Genomic DNA, 15,797 nt, shown 5'->3' with positions numbered 1-15,797 from the left:
GGAAGGGAGAAGACTATTTCTCTTTGTGTGTCTTCTCTTTCAGCCACCCAATCACTTAAAAGGGAGATCAGCGAGCAGGAGCTAAACTCAGCTGCCTAATTTTAAGAATGTCTGAGACATTTCTCACCCTGGCAGTTAAAACTGACCGATACCCAACTCTTTTTGGCTCAAAGCCCCAGACTTCGGGTGTTTCAGACAAAAAACCCTTTATGACAGCGCTCCTGCTTAGCTAACCAGAACCTGGCCGCGCTGCTTTCTATTCACTGCTGGCCCTTTCCTGCTTTTAGCAGACTTGGAAAACAAAAAACGACAGCTTTTGGAAAACCTGGTTGATCTTCCCAGCCAGAAGTGTAGAAATGTATGCCTCAACCTCCAACTTCTGACAAGCCTCTCCGACTGTCAAAATCAGACCTGAGAACACTCTGGAGCCTGTCTGGCAGGAGACATGCCATGCATTTGCAGCCATCCCTTCCCGCTCACCCACCAAAATTGTGGGTGAGGCTGCACATGGTACCTCTTCTCTGCATGCTCCTTGCACCCAACTGGAACATTTTCTTCCTCTTTCCGCCTCCATTTACAAGTGCAAAATCTCAGCCAAAGATGAAAAAAAGTAAATTATAGATCACCACCGAGTGGCAATATTCCAGCAAGTCCAGCATCCCGCGGCCAGGAGGCCACTTCGTTGCATAATTAACGTGAGGAAGGTTCTTCCCATTAATCCCGTCAACTACGGAGGTCCTCAAGTCGCCAAACACACTGGGAGGCTAGCTGCTCACAAAGAACAGCCGGTTCACCCCGGTTTTCCATCCACCCGGGTAAGGTGTCTTGGGGGATCTGTAGAACCCACCCCCCTGGCGGCACCGCGCTCACCCTCGGTGAAGTCTGTGCCCTTCCGCGGCTCGGAGGGGAAGCTCGGCTCGGTCTCGCAAGCCTGGGGGCGAAGCGCACGAGTCCCGGCGTCCGGGAGCGCGGGAGGCCCGCCCGGCCCGGAGGCCCCGCACCGCCCCCGGCTGCCTCCACGCCGCCCGACCCGCCCGGGATGAGGCGTCCGCGGCGCCGGAAGGAAGAAGCCAGACGCGCCAGGCCCTCTCCCGAGGCGAGGCCGCCGCCGCCCCCTGCGGCCCCCGCGTGTCCGCAAGCGCCGCCTGCGGGCTATGCGCGTCCCTGCTGCCGTCCCCGCCGTGCACGCGCCGCCTGCCCGTCCGTGCCCGTCCCCACCGTGCACGCGCCGCCTGCCCCTCCGTGCCCGTCCCCACTGTGCACGCGCCGCCTGCCCCTCCGTGCCCGTCCCCGCCGTGCGCGCGCCGCCTGCCCCTCCGTGCCTGTCCCCGCCGTGCGCGCGCCGCCTGCCCGGCCGTGCCTGTCCCCACCGTGCACGCGCCGCCTGCCCCTCCGTGCCTGTCCCCGCCGTGCGCGCGCCGCCTGCCCGTCCGTGCCTGTCCCCGCCGTGCGCGCGCCGCGCGGGGCCGCCTGCAGACGCGAGGAGGTGCGGCGGAGGGACCCCAGGATCTGGTCTCTCGTCGGCACGTCGCCGGAGCCGGATTCCGCGCAGGGCCCTTGCGCCTCCCTACTTCCCCCTGAAAACAAATTACTTCCCAGGAAATTACAGAGACGTGCGGCCGACCACGTCCCACCAGGTCTCCAGCCAGAGCATAGGTTTGGTATTTGAAAATGGAAAAAAAAACCCCAAACTTGGAAAAATGAGGTACCTCCCAGCATTTGCTAATCAGCCTACCTAGTAAAAGCTGGACCTTCTGTTTACAGAGTGCACCTGGGCTGGCATCTTAGGAGATGTAACTTTGTTGTCAAGGTAAACTTGATTCATAAACAACTGAGAAAGGCCAGAACAGTGTACAACCCTGTGGAGCTGTAACTTAAAAAAAAATTTTTTCAGTGACAGTTGACATACAATATTATATTAGTTTCAGGTGTACAAGGTGACGGGTTTAAGAACTACAAATTACCAGTTGTAACTTCTTAACCTGCAGAAGTGGAGAAGGGGCAGAACTTCAGAGCCTGGTACAGAAGTCAGTCCCAAAGGTGTTGGAGGTTTTGTTGCCCTGGAAAAGGTAAAGTCGTTATGTTTTGATCGACCCTATATGTTTGTTAACTACCTAACTGCATCTATATCTATTTAGCAAACAGGGTAATATAGATATGTGTGCACACGTGCACACACACAAGATTTTTGTCAGGCTTTCAAGGAACCAGCTGTTTTTGTTTTTTTGTCCACCCTGTGGGTTCCCTCCTCAATGAGGTTTGGTATTTGAGAACGAAAAAACAAACCAACAAACAAACTTGGAAAAATGAGGTACCTCCCAGCATTTTCTAATCAGCCTACCTAGTGAAAACTGGGCCTTCTATATCTATGGGGTTCAGAACCCTTTCAGAACTTCACTTTAACATCGTTATTAACCATCCTGGTTTAAAATGGCAAGATGTTTTACTTGGCCTTTTGGTCACTCATTCAGATGTTTAGCCCTTTCTTTGGGCACACTGGGCGACATAAGACATTTGCTGTCTCCTTGAGGATTCGAATGGACACACATATGAGTACATGGAAGAAGCACATTAGGTAAATGCAGAGTTTAGACGTGACATAGAATATTAGGCAGGATTTCAGGGCCTAAGCTCTGGAAATTAGACCTCATGGGATCAAATCCTTATTCCACTATATCTAGCTCATAACCCTATCAAGTCTTTTCATCTCTCTGAGCCTCAGTTTCATCGTCTATAAAATGGGGATATTGTATAGTAGTTACCTGAGTTTACTACTGAAGAATAATGGAGGGACTGTAGTTAAAGTACATAGTGTAGTAGGTCTCCCCCAGTAGTAAACCTTGCAACAAACATGTTACTTTCATTGTTACTATTTTTCATTTATTGCGTTCCCAAGATACTGTTCAAATATTAAAAGATACAGTTCTTTCTACGGGCTTACACATTGGCAACTAAGGTAATTGGGTATTTTTCTTGGGATTTTTAAAAATTATTCCAGTTCCTCTTTTTATTTCTATAAGTGAACTTCGGGAAAGTTTCAATCTTTATAACAGGAGGATAGTTTCTGAAGTAGTGGCTCTCAAAATGTGACCTGTGGATCCCTGGAGGTCTCCCCAGGACCCTTTTAGGAGGTCCGCAATGTCAAAAATGTTTTCACAATAATACTAGGACATTAGTTTTCTTCACTAATCAGACATTTGCTCTGATAGTACAAAAGTAATGATGGATAAAACTGAGGACAGCATGAATCCAGGCAGTGGAACAAAATGGACTTGGCAGTCATTGCATTCATCACCACCGTGCACTGCAGTGAAAACAGACATATAAACACAAAGTGTCACTGAACAATGTCCCCTTTGGAGCAGGACGGGCAGTGCACATAAGCATTCCTGCTGGTATGGTGGTTGTCTAGAGGCAAAGCTCTTGGGTGATCGATGGTTTGCAGTGCAAAACAGCTAGCTGCTTTTCTTTCTTTCTTTTTTTTTTTTTTTTTAATGGAATGCCATTTTTACTTGACAGAAAAACTGACCAACTGGGGTTCCACAGACAGGTATTTGGCAGACATTTTTCTCCAAAATGAATGAAATGAGTCTGTCACTTCAAGGAAAACAACTGATAGTGTTTGTTGTCAATGGTGAAATTCAGGCTTTCAAGTGAAAATTCAAACTTTTGGAAAACCTGTGTCTGCCACTATACGTTTGACAGCATCCCAATATTTAAAGATTTTTCTGATGAAATCGGGTGATGCTAACAACCATTTTTTTATATGGCGTACTGACAGGTCGATTGCAGCAAAGTAAGACATATGTATATTTGGCCTTTCCCAGATTCCTGGCACAGAGCTCTTTAAAACCTTTGTAATTTACTAAGTGATAGGAATGACAGGATCATCTTTTTTTCCTTAATCTTTGGCCTTTGTTCCTGGTTCCTGACAAAAAGCTCCTACTCCCTTAGAATTTCCTGGACAAGAGGAGCATCTTTTGTTCTAATGAGACAACTCTGGGTGGACCCTTATACAGCTTCAGTTGGGGACTAGTCACCACAAAGACCAAACCTTGATTAGAAGCCTGGAACTTTCAGCCCCAGCCCCTCAACCTCTATGGACAGAAGAGGGCCTGGAGATTGAGTTAATAATCCATCATGCCTATGTGATGAAACCTCCATAAAAATGTCTAAATGACAGGTTTTGGAGAGCTTCCCAGTTGGTAAGCACATTGAGATGCTGGGGGGGAGGGGGTGGCCATGTGGAGCAGACATGGAAACTCTGTGCACCACCCCCGACACCTGGCCCTGTGCATCTCTGCCATTTGGCTATTCCTGAGTTGCATCCTTTATAATAAATCAGTGATAATAAGTAAACTGTTTCCCTGAGTTTTGTAAGCCATTCTAGCAAAATCAAAACGGAGGTCTGGAGGGTCGTGAGAACCTCTGACTTACAGCCTCGTCTGACAGAAGTGTGGATAACGTGGGGACCCAGTATTTGTGACTGGCGTCGGAAATGAGCCCTTCACACCTGGGGAGTCTGATGCTTTCTCCAGGTGGTGTCAGAATAGACTTGAATGAAAGGACATTCAGTTGGTGTCTGGAGAATCAGAGAATTGGTTGTTGGTATTGGAAAACAACCCAGGCTGATGAATTTTAATGTCACAGAGTATGAAAAGTTCACTGATAGGGTTGTGGATTCTACATTGTACTAAATGTTAAGAAACTGCCACTTGCTGAGTTTGGATGTCATGTTAAAGAAAAATACCCCAAATTATCGGAAAAGATTATTAAAATACATCTTCATTTTCTGCTTATCTGCACAAGGAACAATTTCTTCATATTCTTTGACCAAAATAACACTGCAACACATTGAATGCAGAAACAAGTGTATGAATCCAGCTATCTTCTATCAAGTAAGACATTAAAGAGATTTGCAAAAGGTAAACAAGACTAATTTTTTGTTTTGGGAAATATCGCTATTTTTCCTTAAAATATGTTATTCATGGTAACATATAATGGGAATATTATCATTTTCTATGAATTAATGTTTTAAATTTCTCAGTTTTAATTACTATCTTGTAAGTATAGATAGATATAATCCAGATTAACAAAACTCTTTGGATTCCTCAATAATTTTTAAGGCTGTAAACATTGGAGAACTGCTGTTTAAAAGAAACCCAAATTCTTAAATGAAAGAGAAAAATACACAGATTCTTTTACCCTCCACTGCCCAGGGTGCATCTTTAAAGTCAAGGCTGGACGTGGTACTGGGGAATGACAGGAGTTAACCACTGACCAAAAACTGTTGCCATCTGTTTGAACCAAACCAGTGGCATAATCAAATAGATACATCTAGAGAAACCTAGCTGCCTCTTGCAGGGGGTGCAGGTTATATGGAGAACCATCATTCTACAGGAGTAGGAATTTGCCAGTTCCTCTGCATATTCCGTGGTGTTCATATTAAGATGTTATAAATGTCTCTCCAGGTCTTTATTTTGAGTTAAGCTAGTATGCACTTGGAGTGCCTTAGTGTCCATGCTAAAAATGGACATTGTTTTCCTTCTTGTATCTTACAGCTCAACCCCAACTCCTAGCTGTGCCACAGGGGGGCTCCGGCAGTACTGCCCCTCCTTTCCTGAACTCTCATCTCCTTATGCGCAGTGGACACCCGCCACTCACAGGCTGCCCTGAGGTTTCTTTAAAAGAAGTGGGTTTGGAAATTATTTCTGAGCTACCCGGGCCTGGAAATATAATGGTAAATGGCACACAGAGGGCGCATATCCCAAGTCTTTTTCCCGAACCCACTGAAAAATTGCACTTGGCTCCCGTGATGGTTATATGAGAACACGCTTACAGAGTTGAAATGACATTTTGTTCAGGTTAAGGCTATAGGAGGGCTGTAGTGATCACAACCTGGCATTTCTATGTAGTTCTGGAACTGAGATGTTCAGTTAAGTAGAGGGCTCTTCTCAGTGGACATGTTGTTGGAGGCAGGGGTTCTAAAACCTCACACAAATTGACTTCCCTTTCCAATTTATAGATGGCTGTACAAGTCAAGTTTTGTTGTTTGTTTGTTTGTTTGTTTGTTTTTAACCAAGACGTGGCTGAGTGAAACAGACTGGATTCCATATTCTGGCCCTTAGAAAACCTCAAATGATTTTATTAGGGTCTTTGTAAGGGGCTGTTTTGTCTTGTTAAGAACTTCTAAATTTGCTAAAATATGATAGGACTTCATATTTAGAAAAGTTCATCAACAGGATTTATTTCATATTTTAAGCCAGAGGCATTTTTGAGAACTACATTTTGAATTGTCAAAAATATATTTTAAATATTACTAAGATGGGAAAAAAAACAAAGAGGTGTTGAACTCTTGATAACAGAAGAGACCACAGACACCCCCTTTCGCCCCCCCGTCAGGTTAAACTACATCCTCAATGTAATAGGCTAAGGATAGAAAATTATATTGGAAGTAAAGTGACCACACAGAGTAGGTTTGGGCCATGTGACTGGGTTCTGGCCAATGAGATGTACACAGAAGCGATCTAAGCCATCTATAGGTCTCACCCTAATGAACCTGCCATGTGATCCTGAAGTTTTCTTCCCCTGACATGTGCCATGTGTTTTAGAAGGTAGATGGGAGCAGCTGTGATCCCTGAGTCATCATTTGGAGAAAAATTGCAATACCAGAATAAGGTAAGCAATAAATCAGCAATCATTGTTTTAAGCCAAAGATAGCACAGGGTATATGCCTTATACAGCACAGCCTATCCTAATACAGTATTCTAATTTAGTGATAAAAACTCTGGACTCAAAGTCAGGAGATTTAGGTCTACGAGGGTGAACTATAAGAAAATGCTGATAATCAATAGTTTTTGATGTTCAAGAATGAATGGCAATCTGACGTGATTTGCCCTTATAGTTCCACCTCTGTGACCAGCTAGATATGTGACATTGAAAAATCCACTAATCCCATTTTGATCTCATTTTTCTCATCTATAAAAATCAGACCTAATAGACCTGTATAAAACACTCTACCCACTAAAAGCAGGATACACATTCTTCTCAAAGATAAAGCAGAATACACATCCTTCTCAAAGATACATAGAACATTCTCCAGGATATGTACGATTGTAAAACAAGCCTCAGTAAATTTAAAAGGATTGAAATTGTACAAAGTATGTTCCTTAACTGCAATTGGTCTAGGAGGAAATTTGGGAAATACACAAAATAAAATAACACAGTCCTAAATAATCAATGGGTCAAAGAAGAAATCACAAGAAATTAGAAAATACTTTCAAATGAATGAAAATGAAAGCACAACGTACCCAAATGTATGGCATACGTTAAAAGCTGTGCTCAGAAATGTATAGCTATAAATGGGAACATTAAAAAAGAAAAAGATCTCAAATTCAACCTACCCTTCCTCTTAAGAAACTGAAAAAAGAAGAGCAAACTGAACGCAAAGCAAGAAAAAAAGAAATAATAAATATTGGAGTGAAAATAAAGAGAAAAACAATAAAGAAATCAGTAAGTAGATTTTTTGTGTGTATGTGGCATATAGCTAGGTAATTAACTATCCATCTAGTTGTTTGAACCATACCCAAAACTTAACTCAAAATGGATTACAGATAAGACCTGAAACCATAAAATACATGTAGGAAAACATAGGTGGTAAGTTCCTCGACACTGGTCTTAACGATGTTTTTGTGGATTTGACTCCAATGGCAAGGGAAACAAAAGCAAAAATAAACAAGTGGGACTACATCAAACTAACAAGTTTTTGCACAGCAAAGGAAACCATCAACAAAATGAAAAGGCAACCTACTGAATGGGAAGAGATATTTGCAAATGATACATCCGAAAAAGGGTTAATATCCCAAATACATAAAGAACTCATACAACTTAATAACAACCAAACAACCCAATTAATAAATGGGCAGAGGATCTGCATTTTTTCCCCAAAGAAAACATACAGATGGACAACATGAAAAGACGCTCAACATCACTAATTATTATCACTAATTATCAGGGAAAAGCAAATCAAAACCGAATGGGATATCACTTCACACTTATCATCAATAAATCAAGAAACAACAAATGTTAGTGAAGATGTGGAGAAAGGGAACGTCTGGACACTGTTGGTGGGATTGTAAATCGGTGCAGATTGTAAATTGGAAAGCAGTACGGAGGTTTCTCAAAACATTAAGACTAGAACTACCTTATGACCTAGCAATTCCACTTCTTGATATTTATCCGAAGAATATGCAAACGCTAATTTGAAAAGATATGGCACACCTATGTTCTTTGCAGCAGTATTTACAATAGCCAAGATACGGAAACAACCTAACTGTCCATCGATGGAGGAATAGATAAAGAAGCTGTTTCATATATACACATATATGTGTGTATATAATGGAATATATAATGAAATATTATTCAGCCATAAAAAAGGTGAAGTCCTGCCATTTGTGACAACATGGCAGGGTATTATGAAGTGAAATAAGTCAGATGGAAAAAGACAAATACTGTATGATGTCACTCATGTGGACTATAAAAAGAAAAACAAAACAAACAAAAAAACCCAGACTGACAGAGGCAGATAACAGATTGGTGGTTATCAGAGGGGGAGGGGAGTAGGAGGAGGGTAAAACCGGTAAAGGGGATCAATATTATGGTGACACATGGCAACTAGACGTTTGGTAGTGAGTGTGATGCACTATATAGAGATATGGAATTATAATGTTGCACACCTGAAACTTATATAATGTTATCGACCAACGTTACCTCAAAAATACATATATTATGTACTGTTTTCTCTCCAATCATGGAAGGATGAGACCTATTTTAATGTCTCTTACTTATGATAAGGAGAATGCGAATTAAAGTTACTATTATCTTTTTTTCATCCAGAGTACGCTGCTCAGAATGCAACAGTGGAACAGTGGGACCATCTCTATGGTAAAGTAGTGTAGTGAGAAATTGGTCCTGACTCTCTTCTATTATGAAGTTCACAAAGCATAGAAAAATATGTTCTTCTCAAATGAGACCTATTAATAACAAAGCATGAATAAACTGTGAGTGTCAATGAGTAACAAACTCCTGCTGACTTATTGCTAAAGATTGTTTTAGGATTGTTACCAGAAAAAGCTGTACATCAGGTGGAAAGTTGGAAATTCACCATGCATGTGCTCTATTTTCTCTGTCATCCAAATCTTTCCCGAGTAATATGTTAGCAGCAGTGGGGGTGTATTGATTCTTGAGACCATGAGGAAAGCACTTGGTTCCCGTCTGCTATTGATTCTCAGACTGGGATGACCATCGGGGCAGTGTGTAAAGAAAATGCAGATCCATGGGCTCTGTCCCCTAGAGAGTCTTACTCAGTGGGTCCAGGTGAAGCTGGGACACCCTAATTTTTAGAAGCTGCCCCGATGAAACCAATGAGCAACCAGATTTGGGAACACTGGTATAACAAAGGCTCTGAATTACTGGGTATCCTTAGCACTGTCTGTATGATACTAATTTAGGAACAGCTTCTGTGGGCACAGAATAGAGAAACACTTCATTAATTGTACTAAAACCCTTTCTTTTTCAGTACCACATTCAAAGTTTTAGCCCAAGTCTTCTTTGTTTCCAGAGTCTAAAGGTACTCCTGCATCCCTGCTCAGCATCGTGGAAAGAGCTGTCTGTTAGTAACCTGTGCACATGAGCTGAGAACTCCTAGGACTAAGTAATTCTGAACCACATCAAAGAATGCTGCTATTTTATTTGTATTTGCCATTTGGTCAAAATCTGTTTTGTTCCCCATCAGTTCCTTAATTGAATCACTTATGACTGGATGTTGAAAAGCTCTTCTTCAAAGTTGGCCAGAGGGTTTTGACAGAGTAATTCAGTGCATTGGAATAGACGTTGCAAAATATACATTGGGCACAACAACCTCTCCTAGCTTTGGAAATTCTGTGATCCGAGAAGTTTGATAATCCCCCTGCCTTTGATTGACTTGCGTTTATACCCATGGGGCCACCAAAGTAATTTACCTAACAGGTGACAATGGGCAAACAGGTGCCTTGTCTGAACAGCAGGTTTATACATGTGCAGCCAAAGACAACTACATTACAGCGTTCTCTTCTTTCTGGTGGCTGGCAAATTTCTTTTGCTGTCAGTTGTAAGAGGCAAACATTGATCTACGGGACGCCCTCGTTCCTTGTACCTATAAGACCCGGTCTTATTTTCAGGAAAACACGGTAAGACTCAAGGTAAAGAATGTCTTAACAGGGGATACTACTCCCAACCTTCTATTGAAACCACTCCATTAAAGGCCACTGGTAACCAAATTCATTCTCTTAGAGACATTTATCAAGTGCTTACTACGTGCCAAGTACTGCACAAGGGTTGGCGGTCCACAGATGAATAATAACAGCAAACATTTATATAATGACTACTATATGCAAGCGATGTTTTTCACACTGTACAAAGCAACCGATAAGTGGGTCACAAAATCAATTTAGTGCTTCCCAGCCATCATTTGAAAGAATAGAAGGGAATCGAAATAGCAGAGTACTTTCATATACACTCACACATCTATGTGCACTGGGTCAGAATATAAAATGTATTTCCTATTGTTTTGGTCAAAACAGTTTTACAATCACTGATCTAGATAGAACATTATTACAAGAAGTGTTAATGTGCATTTTTTCACATTTTTAACTCTCCTCAAACCAATATGCTTCTCACATTTACAAGAAATGAAAATTATAGATCAATATTTCTAAAAAAAATACAGAAAAATCCTAAGTAAAATAATACCAATTTGACTACAACTATGTATATAAATATATGTATATTACTACAATACATATATAATACTATTATATATATATATATATGATAATATATGATAATGACCAAATGGAGTTTATTTTAGAAATGCAAGGTGGGTTTAATATTTGAAAAGCAATCAATGTAATTCAGCATATTAACAGAATAAAGGAAAGAATCATATATCATTTCAATAGATGCAGAAAAGGCATTTAATAAAATTCACTTTTGATAACATTCTCAGAAAACTAGACACAGAAGAGAATTTTCATAATATGATAAAGGGAATCTGCAAACAGACAAACAAAAACAGAAACAAAAGCAAAAATCCAAAAATCTTATAGCTAACATACTTACTGGGTGAACAAAGCAAAGATATACAATATCACCATTTCTATTTAACATTGTACTGGAGGTTTTAGTTTAGAGAGAAAGAAGTAAAATTATCTTTATTTACAGATGAAATGATTGTGTATATAGAAAATCCAAAGGTTTACATATAATTTATTTAATTCTCACAACAACCCTATGATGTAGATGGAGATTTTGTAAGAGTGATATTAGTTCTTCCTCAACGTTTGGAAGACTTCACTAGGACAGTCTGTTGCTAGTTCTCTTTGTGAGAAAATGTTTACTTATGGGTTTAGTTCAGAATTTTTATTTATTTTTATTTATTTTTAAGTTTTGCTTAGTTGTTTTTTTTGGGGGAAATTGTCCATTTCATCTAAGTTTTCAAATTTATTTGCATAAAGTTATTCATAATATCTTATTATCTTTTCTTAATATCTGTGGAATAGGCATGAATGTCTCCCTTTTCATTCCTGATGTTGGTCATTTGTGTTTTCTCTGTTTCTTGTCCAGTCTTGCTAATGTTTAGAATTTATTAATATTTTTCAAAAACTAACTTTTGATTTTATTGATTTTCTTTGTTGTGTGTCTACTTTCTATTTTATTTATTTCTGCATTTATCTTTATTGTTTCCTTCCTCTTCATTTTTTTATTTATTTGCTGTTCTTTCAAAGATAGAAGCTGAGATCATTTATTTTCACTCTTTCTCTTTCCTAATTGTTACATTTAAGCTATAAATTTCCCTTTAAGTACTTCTTTGGCTGCATCCCATAAATTTTGACATGTAGGTATTCTATGTCATAACTAATGCTTGTTTCATTTGGGTAGTTTTCTCAGTCAATGTGCAATTAGTGTTTCTTTTCTTTCATCTTGCTGAGATATAAAGCATAATTTTGTGACCATCAGGACAATACTCACATAGTTTCCCAAATCATTTTTACTTAAAATATATTTTACAAAACATTATTTGACATTGAGTCTTCTGAAATAGTTTTTGTAAGTAGAGCATATTTAGATTCTTCCCTGTTTCTATAAAATCTATGAGAAACACATCTACAACTCTTTTTAAAATATAAACTATAAGTATCACTTGTTCTTAACCTCCTTGTATTTGGGTAAATAAGGATGTGACAATTATCTTCTTTTGTCTTAACAAATAAAACTCAAAGTATTTAAACGTCCAGAAAATGGAGATGCTAAATATTATAACCAGGGCAATATATTGTTAAGACAACCAATTAAAATTATAGACTTTTTAGACCTAAAATTTTAGAGTGCCGAGACATGACACAGTTGTCCCAGCTCCATGAATTGACTAGTCTTTCCCCATGATTAGTAACATCTCCCATACTAAAGACCCCTAAAGGCTAAGGTCTCTCTATGATTACAAGAGCTATTATCAATAACATGAAACAGACATCTTCACATGTTGGCCCTCTTGATTTTGGTTTGTGGATTCTAATGTCCAAAGTCCGAATGCTTCAAAGCTGAAGTAAAAAAAAAAAATCCTCATTTTCTTTTGACAACACTCTCCAGTTTTTAAAGATTCATATAACACAACCCAGAGCCTTTCTATACAGATGCCTAATGGTATGCCATGGGCTTAGCCCGTGGACTTGTGCCTTCTGATAAATACGGTGGGGTCAGATATGACAGCTGGGTAATTATAATTGCAAGCCATCTGTAGCCTTCTCACAGTAGGAAACCAAGTCAGTCCATGAATTAATCAGCGAACTCTCCAAAAAGAAAATTACTAACGAGAAGTGGAGGATAAATGTGTAGTCACAGTCCAGTTTTATTTCCTGTGAATCAATTGCTTCCTCGGAAGTGGGCAATATGTAGTCTCAGTGCCTTCTGGGACACGTGCTCCTAAAGTGTTGGATAATAAAAACACAGAATCCTGAGGAAGAGCATTGCTACATAGTTTTAAGGATGGCCCCAGGATACAAAGTAAAAGATAAGCTTATGACATCTGACTAATAGGGAGATGGAGACTTGTAAGAATTATTCATACTGGGTTATAAAATGAAAATGCCAAGAGGCTCACCGAGTAGGCAGCCAGCAGCACGGGAGGGCTGGTTGCTCACTGCTTCTCTAAATGACAAATTCTAGTCATCAAAGCCTTCTCGAAACTTCCCATCCACCAGGACTGCTGAGGCAAGTGCACAAATCATGTTTTTACACATACAGATGGCTGTGCACAGATCATAGAAACGCCACAGTCACAGTGCAGCTGGTCTGTAACACAGGTCACCCAAGACATTCCACACAACTTCTGGGGAGTCCTCTAGTTATTTATTTATTTATTTATTTATTTATTTATTTATTTATTTATTTATTTATTGCATAAGATGTATCTTTGTCAGTGTAATGTTGTGATTTATAAGAAATATGTGTTTGGTCTTCATCCACAGTTTCTGGCTCATAGCTCCAAAACACGGAATTTTCTAAGTGATGAGAGCATAAAGGTGTCTTTGGTTATGTTAATGAGGTGACTTTTGGAAAGCATCTAAAGATGGGGCTGGTTGCCAGAGAAGGCAACAAAACTATTAGAGGGTTGGAAGTTTTAGTACCACCAGCCCTCCCCCCACACCTCCAGGGAAGGGAGAGGGGCTACAGGTTGAATCAATCACCAACGGCCAACGACTTAATCAATCATGACTAGATAATGAAGCCTCCATAAAAATCCGAGAGGACAGAGTTTGGAGAGCTTCCAGGTTGCTGGGCACGTGGAGATGTGGGGAGAATGGTACCCTGGAGGGGGCATGGAAGCTCAGCCCTTTCCCCATACCTTGTTCTACACGTCTCTTCCATCTGGCTGTTCCTGAGTTACATCCTTTTATCATAAACCAGTGATCTGGTAAGTTAAATATTTCTCTGAGTTCTGTGAGCTGCTCCAGCAAATTAATTGAACCGAGGAGGGGGTTGTGGGAAGCTATGGTTCATAGCCACTCGGTCAGAAGTACAGGTAAAACCTGACTAGCACTCTGAGTTGGAGGAGGTTGTTGGAACCTCCAATTTGTAGCCAGTGGGTCAGAAGCCCAGGTAACAACCGGGGTTGTGACTGGCATCTGAAGTGGCAGGCGGTTTTGTGGGACTGAGCCCCTTACCTGTGGACTCAGATTCCATCTCTGGGTAGATACTGTCAGAATTGAATTGAATTCTCATTTATCCTGCTGGTGTCTGAGAATTGCTTGTTGGTGTGGGAAAGCCACCCCCACACACACGTTGGAAATGGGTCCAGTTTGAAACCCTTTTTAGTGAGTACTTTTTCCAGAACCAATATACAAATACCTGTGCGTGTCCTGCACGTCTCTAAGGTGATGGAGAAAGAAAAGCTCAGGACCATGCTGGCTGGAGACAGAAGGCAGAAAGAGCCCAAAATGGGCTGACAAAGAACTGTTGAGTCAACAAGAGAAATTGCCCAGTTCTGTGTGAAGTGAGATTCTTAACCCGAGGTTCCTAAACCCAGAGGCAAGGCTTCTCCAATTCAGATTGCAGCAGACCCCCTAGGAAGGTAATTTATAAGGTGGATTTTTGTGCACCACACCCAGCAACCCTGATTTAGAGAGTCTGGAGTGGGACCCACAAACCTGCATTTTTCACATGCACCATAGGTATTTCTGAAGCGTGTGGTCTGGGGACTGCCTTCAGAGGAACCCTCTCCTGAAGGTGGTGGTTTGTGAAGGGGGTTCATGAAAAAGGGTGTGGGAAGAACCACATGCCCAAGCCTCTGAAATGGTATGAAAACATGGGCATTCAGATGTGCCTGTGCGTTTTTCAGAGGTGAGGATCCATAGCTTTTCTCCTATGTGCAGAGGGACCCGTGTCCTCTCAGAAGTTACAAACCATGATGATAGCATGTGGTTGCCACAAAGCTGATGATCGAATCTCTCTTTCCAAAGGAGCTGTTTAACTTCACTTCCAGCCTCAGATCTTTCCCCCAAATCCATCCAGCATCTCAAAGAAGTATGCTAACTGCTAACTCCATTTCTCTCCACTGGCCCTCGACCTGACATAACAGCTCAGTTCTCGGATCCCTTTCTGGCTTCTGTTCTTCCCCTGCCCTTGAGCACTGATATTCCCCAGGGTCACTGGTGTAACGTTCCTTCACGTATTGTCCCACAGTGACCTCATCTTCTCCAGTGACTTCAGCCACCAGACCTGCTCCTGATGCTTAATCTACACACATGACCTAAGCCTCTTTCTTAAGCAGAAGGCGTTCGTTTCCAGCCACATCCTGGATTCCTCCATTTTCACCCCCACAGGCATGTATCCAACATGTCACATCAACCCACTCCTTCCAACCTGCATCCCCATCTCAGTCAAGCCTGAGCCAGTCTCTGCTCTGCGTCGCAGGCCGGACCCCTCGGAGGCCGTTCCAGCTCCTCCCTGTCCTTCAGAATCCAGACAATCATACCCAGCCCCTGCCAGTCCTCCAGTTAAAATGTCAGAGTTGACCCCCTCCGTTCCATTCCTGGGGAGCCACTGCCTGGGATCTGCCCTCACTGTTACTCACCTGCAGATGCCTCCGAACAGATGTCCCATCTCGGGTCTCACTTCTCACGTAAGCGTTTCTCTGTAGCCACAGCTGGTCTGAATTACAGCCTCCCTGCTGCAAACCTTGCAGACTTCCTGATACTTACACA

At 41.5% G+C, this 15,797-nt stretch overlaps 1 protein-coding gene and 1 long non-coding RNA gene across 9 annotated transcripts in view; one reads left to right on the top strand and one right to left on the bottom strand.

The window, feature by feature from the left end:
• CHST10 (carbohydrate sulfotransferase 10) overlaps positions 1-1,138 on the bottom strand; it is a 28,926-nt gene extending 27,788 nt beyond the window's left edge. For 4 of the 7 annotated variants that reach the window (XM_088796014.1, XM_074332391.2, XM_074332385.2 and 1 more), the window contains exon 1: positions 871-1,138. The gene's annotated coding sequence lies outside the window, so the exon portion shown is untranslated. Of the gene's footprint in view, positions 1-514 lie in introns of all 7 variants that reach the window. The other 3 variants (XM_088796018.1, XM_088796016.1, XM_074332390.2) reach the window with 2 other exon arrangements.
• Positions 1,139-1,348: 210 nt separating this feature from the next.
• Positions 1,349-10,684, top strand: LOC141571583 (uncharacterized). Of its 2 annotated transcripts, XR_012496423.2 has the most exons (6): positions 1,349-1,810; positions 1,923-2,069; positions 4,810-4,925; positions 5,562-5,740; positions 6,612-6,678; positions 8,896-10,684. It is a non-coding gene; the product is annotated as an uncharacterized LOC141571583 (long non-coding RNA). The 2 variants fall into 2 exon arrangements; XR_016020430.1 differs by having other exon boundaries at positions 1,351-1,810; positions 5,562-10,684.
• The last annotated feature ends 5,113 nt before the right edge of the window (positions 10,685-15,797 follow it).

Source organism: Rhinolophus sinicus, chromosome 2 (genome assembly GCF_057876585.1).
Source record: "Rhinolophus sinicus isolate RSI-liver-muscle chromosome 2, RSI-T2T, whole genome shotgun sequence".
Classification (NCBI taxonomy): domain Eukaryota; kingdom Metazoa; phylum Chordata; class Mammalia; order Chiroptera; family Rhinolophidae; genus Rhinolophus; species Rhinolophus sinicus.
This window is presented reverse-complemented; position numbering and strand designations above follow the sequence as displayed.